This window comes from Prionailurus bengalensis, chromosome C2, assembly GCF_016509475.1.
Source record: "Prionailurus bengalensis isolate Pbe53 chromosome C2, Fcat_Pben_1.1_paternal_pri, whole genome shotgun sequence".
Taxonomy (NCBI): domain Eukaryota; kingdom Metazoa; phylum Chordata; class Mammalia; order Carnivora; family Felidae; genus Prionailurus; species Prionailurus bengalensis.
The window spans coordinates 138,927,575-138,935,687 of record NC_057350.1 but is presented as its reverse complement, the minus strand read 5'-3'; positions in this window follow the sequence as shown (position 1 = coordinate 138,935,687).

Below are 8,113 nucleotides of genomic sequence, written 5' to 3'. Positions count from 1 at the left end.
ACAACAACCAATACACCATAAAAGTGTTCTCAGCATTAGCTAGTATTTCCAGCATAGTGTTGAAAAGTAATAGAGCATACACCCTTTCGTTCTCACCATTAATTATGACATTAGCTGTAGATTGTTTTAAATCGAGTTGAAGAAGTTCACTTCGATTCCTACTTTACTGAATTTTTGTAATGAAGGGGTGTTGGATTTTGTCAAGTTCTTTTTTCTGCATCTATTGATCATGTAATTTTTCTTCTTGAGCCTCTTGATCTGATGAATTCCAGAAAATGATTTTTGAATGTTGAACCAGCCTTGCATTTTTATGATATAAACCCCTTAGTTGTATATAAAGATTTTATACATATTTAGATTCAATTGGCTAACATTTTATTGAGGTTTTTTTTTATCTATGTTAATGAGAGATACAGCTGTAGTTTTCTTGTAATATTTTTGTCTGATTTTGATATTAGGGTTATGCTGCCTCATAGAATGAGTTAGGAAATTTTCTCTCATCTATCCTCTGAAAGAGTCTGGCATAAATTCCTCCTTAAATGTTTGGTAGAAAGCACCAGTGAACCCATCTGGGACTGGTGCTTTTTGTTTTAGGTTACTAATTACTGATTCAATTAGATATAGGCCTATTCAGATGGTCTATTTAGTCTTGTGTGAGTTTGGCAGATTTTGTCTTTGACGGTATTGATTCATTTTATCTACGGTATCAAATTTGTGTCATAGTATTATTCATCGTTTTCCTTTATTTTCCTTTTCATGTCCATGAGATCTCTAGTGATGTTCCCTTTTTCATTTCCAATATTAGTAAAATGTATCTTCTCTCATTTTTTTAGTCTGGCTGGAGGCTTACACTTTATTCACCTTTTCAGAGAGTCAGCTTTTTGTTGATTTCTTTGCTCTATTGACTGATTTCCTGTTTTCAATTTCATTGGTTTCTGCTCTACTTGTTACTATTTCTTTTCTTCTGCTTACTTTAGATTCAATTTATTCTGTTTCTAGTTTTCTAAGGTGTAAACTTAGATGATTGATGTTACATCTTTCTCTTTTCTAATACATGCATTCAGTGTTATAAATTTCCCTCAGCACTGCTATCAGTGCATTCTATAAATTCTGGTAAGTTATATTTTCATTTTCATTTAGTTCAAAATGTTTTCTAACTTCACTAGAGTTCTTGTTTGACTTATGTGTTATATAGAAGTACGATGTCTAATTCCCCAAGTATTTTGGAACTTTACAGCTATTTTTCTGTTACTGATTTGCAGTTTAATCCACTGTGGTCTGAGAGCCAACGCTTTATGATTTCTATTCTTTTAAAATTGTGAAGGTGTTGGGGCACCTGGGTGGCTCAGTCAGTTGAGCGGCTCAGGTCAGGATCTCGCAGTTTGTGAGTTCCAGCCCTGCGTCTGACTCTGTGTTGACAGCTCAGAGCCTGGATCCTATTTTGGATTCTGTGTCTCCCTTTCTCTGCCCCTTCCCCACTCATGCTCTGTCTCTGTCTCTGTCTCTCAAAAATGAATAAACATTAAAGAAGAAAATTTAAAAAGCAATTGTGAAGGTGTTTTTAATGGTCCCAAATGTAGTTTACTTGGTAAATATTCCATATGAACTTGAGAAGAACATGTATCTGCTGTTATTAAAGTAGTCTGTAGATAAGCAATGCCATCAATCAAATGGATATAATGGTTATTGCAACTATAACCTTGATAATTTTCTGCCTACTGGATGTGTTTATTTCAAAAATTTTTTAATGTTTATTTATTTTTGAGAGCGAGAGAGCGAGAGAGAGAGCGAGAGAGCGAGCATGAATTGGGGAGGGGGGGAGGGGCATAGAGAGAGGGAGACACAGAATCCTAAGCAGGCTCCAGGCTCTGAGCTGTCAGCACAGAACCCGGTGTGGGGCTAGAACTCACTGACTGTGAGATCATGACCTGAGCTGAATTTGGACACTTAACTGACTAAGCCACCCAATGGCCCCTGGATCTATTTATTTCTGTTAGAGGGGTGTTGATCTCTCCAACTATCATAGTGGATTGATCTATTTCTTCTTGTAGTTCTATCAGTTTATATCTCATTTATTTTGATGCTCTGTTTTTAGGTGCATACACATTAAGATTGTTATGTTTTCTTGGAGAATTGATGCTTTTATCATTATGTAATGGCTCTCTTTGTCCCTAATAACCTTCCCTTGTCTGAAATCTGTTATGTCTGAAATTAATACAGCTTTTCCTGTTTTCTTTTGATTATTGTTAGCATGGTATATTTATCTCCATCTACTTTTAATCTTATATGTATTTATATTTAATGTGGGTTTCTCTGGTCAGCATGTACTTGGGTCCTACTTTTGATCTATTCTGACAATTTCTGTCTTTTAATTGGTATAGTCATACAATTAATGTTCAAGGTGATTATTTATACAGTGGACTGATATCTACTGTGTTGGTTACTGTTTTTGTTGCCATTGTTCTTTTTTCCTATTTTTGTCTTTTAATCTTTTCTGTTTTGCTTTTTGTGGTTTTAATTGATTATTTCATATAATTACCTTTTTTCTTTGTTAGTATATCAGTTTTTGTTTGTTTTACTTTTTATAGTGGCTGCCCTAGAATTTTCAACATATGTTTACAACTAATCCAAATCCACTTTCCAATAACACCATATCATTTCACATGTAGCACGATTATTTTATATTGACAAAATAATCCTAATTCTGCCCTCATTTTTTGTATCATCGCTGCCATTCATTTCACAAATAGATAGATGTACACCATCAAATACATTGTTATTTTGAACAAACTGTTGTTAGAGTAATGAAGAATAGGGGTGCCTGAGGGGCTCAGCTGTTAAGCATCTGACTTAAGCCCAGGTCATGATCTCACAGTCTGAGAGTTCAAGTCCCACATTGGGTGAGCTTGTGCCCCGCTTTGAGAACAAACCCCACTTTGGGTGAATCCCACTTGTGTGTGCGTGTGTGTCTCTCTTTCTCTCTCTCTCTGCCCCTTGCTTGAGCCCTCTTTCTCTCAAAATAAATAAGAATAAAATAATAGAAGTTTTTTCTTTTATCTTCACTTACTCCTTGTCTGTTTCTGCTTTCTTTATATAGATCTCAGGTTCTGATGCTTATCATTTTCCTCTCCAAAGAAGTTATTTTAACATTTCTTGCAAGGTAGATACAGTGGTAATGAATTATCTGTTTTTATTGGAGAAAATCCATTTGTCTTTCACTTTTGAAGGTTAATTTTTCAGTGAACAGAATTCTAGATTGGTGTTCCCCCCACCAACACTTTAAATATTGTATTAACTCCTTTCTTGCTTCCGTGATCTGAGAAGTTGGATGTAAATCTTATCTTTCTTTCTCTATAGGTAATGTGTTCTCTTCCCTTCTCCCCTTCTGCCTTTTCCCTGGATTTTTTGGTTGATCTTTAGTGTGGAAATGATATGCCTAAGTGTAGGATTTTTTTTTTAATCTGTGTTTTCTGAACTATGGGATCTATGGTTTAGTGTCTGACATTAATTTGTGGGAATTCTCATTTTTTTCATATATTTTTTTCTATGCTTTGTTTTTCTCCTTCTGAAATTCTCATTATAGGTATATTACAACTTTTGTAGTTGTTTTGTAGTTACTGGATATTGTGTTCTAGTTTTTTCAGTCTTTTTTTCTTTATTCTTTTTAATTTGGTCAGTTTCTATTGAGATATCCTCAAGTTCAGAGACTCTTTCCTCAGCCATTTCCAGTGTACTAATAAGCATATCAAAGGCATTTTTTATTTCCATGATAATGTTTTTGATCTCTAGCATTAATGTTTTGTTCTTAGAATTTCCATCTCTCTGGGGCACCTAGGTGGTTCAGTGGGTTGAGCTTCTGACTTCGACTCAGTTCATGATCTCATGGTTCATGAGTTCGAGCCCTGTGTCAGCTTCTGTGCTGACAGCTCAGAACCTGGAGCCTGCTTGGGATTCTGTGTCTCCCTCTCTCTCTGCCCCTCCCCTGCTCATGCTCTGTCTCTCTCTGTCTCAAAAAGAAATAAAACATTATAAGGGGCGCCTGGGTGGCGCAGTCGGTTAAGCGTCCGACTTCAGCCAGGTCACGATCTCGCGGTCTGCAAGTTCGAGCCCCGCGTCAGGCTCTGGGCTGATGGCTCAGAGCCTGGAACCTGTTTCCGATTCTGTGTCTCCCTCTCTCTCTGCCCCTCCCCCGTTCATGCTCTGTCTCTCTCTGTCCCAAAAATAAATAAAAACGTTGAAAAAAAAATTAAAAAAAAAAACATTATAAAAAAAAAGAATTTCCATCTCTGCTTACATTGTCCATCTGTTTTTGCCTGTGTCTACTTTACCTATTAGAGCCTTTAGCACTTTAATCATTGCTGTTTTAAATTTCTAGTGTGATTCATTTCAACATCGCAGCCATATCTGAGTCTGGATCTGATACTTGCTCTGTGTGTTCCAACTGTGTTTGCCTTTTAGTATATATTATTGGTTTCTTGATAGCTGGAAATGTACTAAGTACATGGAACTGCTATAAATAAGTGTTTAGTAATGTAGTCATGAGGTTTGTGGGGAGAAGTATTTTATCATTTTATCCGTTGGTCTCAGAAGCTCAGCAGTCTTTTAGTGAGCCTTTGTGCTTGGACTGTGAACTTAACTCATGCTCTCAGTCCCTCCCAGGAACCTTTCAGTGAGACAGAATAACTAGAGTGGGCTGGGATTGGGTACTTCGCTGCCCCCAGGTCAGTTAGTTTCTGATAAAACTCCCAAAAGTTAGGCTCTGCTGAAATACTTCTAAGGGCAAACCTTGTTAAGAAGAACAGAGTGCTCTGGCCTGTTTTAAAATGGTTCCTTTATCCATCTGCTTGCTGGACACGAGGGGGTTTTATTCAGATATTCACCATGAGAACCTGGTTGAACTCCTGGATGTAAAACTGACAAAGTTTGAGGACTCCTGAAGACTGGGTCCTCCGGAGTTTTAACTCCCAGACTTGTCCACTCTGAGTCTCCACCAATTCATCAGTATTGCTCAGGTGTTTTTTTTTTAACCCTGGCACTGGCTCTTGAAGAAGTTTGTGCCTGTGGTAAGTCACGATTCTGTGTATTTGCCTCTTGGTGTCCAAAATGGGGGCAACAGTTTGCCCTGTGACCTTGTTTCTCTGATGGATCTAAGAGAAATTATTGATTTTTCAGTTTATTTAATTTTGTACTTGTTTGAAATGGAGTGTTAACTACTAGCTTCTTATGTGCCAGACTAGAAACTGGAAGTCAGTCCAAGGGCTTTTAATCTTGGGTGTGTATGTATATATGTATATATGTATGTATGTATATATAATCCCTTCTAACTGGACTCTCTGGTTTCTGTTACCTAACCCTGTAAATTATTTGATTAAACTAGTGTTTCTCTAAGTCCATGCCACTTCTTATTAGACCTTAGTAAACTACAATGGATATCAGGTGAAATCAGACACTTTTATCTTGTGTGTTCGATATCATTGCTCATGGGGTATTATTTTAGCAATCCACTCCTAGCTCAGAGTACTCTCTAGTGTTCATACAATGCCCCCACGTATAAGGTCTTTTTCCTTCTCAATAAAGTGTATCTTACTTTTTACTTGAGTTGTGTTTAATTATTCACTGGAATTTTTCTGTACTTGCTTCAGCAAATAATAGTCTTCTCTTTGTGGCTATTTTCTACCTTTTCTCACTTTTTGTATATGTGTATTTGCATACGTGATTTAGCTCTATTTCCCCTCCTTTTCACACACACACACACACACACACACACACACACACACACACATTTTATTGACACTGAAGTTTATGTATGAATGAGTATCTTTATAGCAATAGCTTTTAATCCTTTTTTTGCAAAAAAATAATTTTTGGATGACCTTTATTAAATTCAGCCAATATTTACTGAAGCTCTATTGTTTGCCTGACACTAAATTACACACTGAAAATACAGTGATGAAGAAATCATATGCAGTCTGTGTCCCAGGAATTTATAGACTGGTAAGACTTAAAAAACTTCCCTATCTTATAAAATAATCTGTTTATAAGACAGATGTTATATGACTTGTCACTCTGCCCCATGACATTCCAACTTGTCTTAAAGAGTGCCCCAGCCATAAATTTTATAAAGCATAGTTCTGAGCATCTAATTTTCTTAATTAAAAACTTCCACTATCTCTCTGTATTTTTGATGATTGAAGAATAATCTGAGAAAAGTTTCAAGAGCATATTTGTAACTTACCTTTCTAGGTACACCTCACTGGCTGATGAATTTCCAGGCATATCTGATTAGACTATAAGTGCTATGAGTAAAATAATTCTATTGATGAAGTTTTGGGGTGATGGGGAGGTTCGTGGGGTCTGGAGCTGATGCCTAAGAAAGAATCTTGAAGACATCTTTGATACAAAAAGGTGATTTTATTAAAGTATGGGGACAGGACCCATGGGCAGGCAGAGCTGCCTAGGGTCTTGATGGGTAACTCATTATATACACTCGGGTTGGGAGGGAGTCCGGAATAGAGTAAGTCTCTAAGGAATTTTGGAAGCAAGGTTTCCAGGACCTTCAGGGGCTAGGTGTTGCTAGGGAAACACCATTTATCACCTTTAATAAAACCTCAGTCATGAGACCCTTCAGATGTATATCGGGGGTGGGGGGCATCAGCTTGGAGTATGATTGCCAGCATGTGTCTTGGAGGAGTTGAAATAAAGGAAGTAGACTTACAGGATCCTCGAGGTAGGGATAATGTTAAGGTAAGATTCTCTTTTGTTCCTAACAAAGTGTCATCATCAAGGCAGCTGAGGTCCTAAAGGGAGGTAAACTGCTGGTTTCAAAGACTTGTCAATGGGCTGTAGGCAGTGAGGGAATTTAATTTTTCATTTGTCTTAGTTTTCCGCATTACCACGGCAGTGCTTATACTCCTTTCCTTTGTTCTTGGGTAGCCAGGAGTGTTGGAGGAATATCACACATATTCCACCTGGGGGCTTGGGGGTGGTGTGCCTGCCTGTATTTTGCCCTCAGCTTGCCGCATACTCCTCATGACTATCACCCATCCACCCCCCCTTTTTTTTTGTGCTACATGGCTGGTGACCAGCTGCTTCCTGTATTTCTCCACATACTCTGATTTCTCTCTAATGTTTCTTCCTCCAGTTGGAATACTACCTTCACCAAGTATCAACTTCTGAGATGCCACCTCCTGTATAAACCATGTGTTGAACCCTGTATCAAACCAAAAGTAATAATTCTCTCACCTAAATCCTTATAATTGCCCTGTGTATTGCTATGTACCTTAGTTTCAGGTTCAGAGCTTTGCATTCTGAGGATCTGTAGAATAATTAGTCACAATGAATAGCACAATGATCCACGGCCAATAAATGTAACATTAGGCAGAGATTAGAAAACAAAACCAAAACAAAATACCCCAAACCTTCCATAAATGCATTCCTACATATATGATAAAAATGTTATTTTCCTGAACTTTTAGCTATTTACAGTTGAAACAGAACAAAAAATTAGTAGTGGTTCTGGGGTAATTTGAGCCTAATTCTGAGGCACATAATGAGGTCAAATTCCCCGTGGAATTAATGACAGAATTGCATGAGTAAGAGCTTCAGAATCATTCTTAATTAAAATGACTGATTAGAAAATGCTATTTAGAAGACTCTTTTACAATGGTCCAAAACTGGGCACTGTTAAAATGTAAACAGGACATTAGAGTTACCCTTGGAAAGGCCAAAATAAAGCTGATTCCTTCCTTCCTTCATCATTAGTAAATTTTAGTTCTTGTAATGGAAGATATCCCCAAGAACACCACCAATCAGTGAGGACAATGGAGAACTATACTATGGAAAGTTCCTGTACTTCCCCTGGAAACTTTCTATCCCTCGTCCCATGATTCATCATTCCCATTCTGTGCCACCTTAGTGCCCCTGATTGGCTCCAGTTGATACACTTTTTAAAGGAAATTGTAATGTGTTTACTTACATTCATGTCACCTCCACTAACGTGAATGGTTTGGTTTCTTTTCATGTCTTTAGTATTTAGCACAAAGTTGATCCTGGTGTTAAATATGTTTTTAAATACCTAGATGAATTAACAGAAGAATAAAGCTAGGTGGTTCAA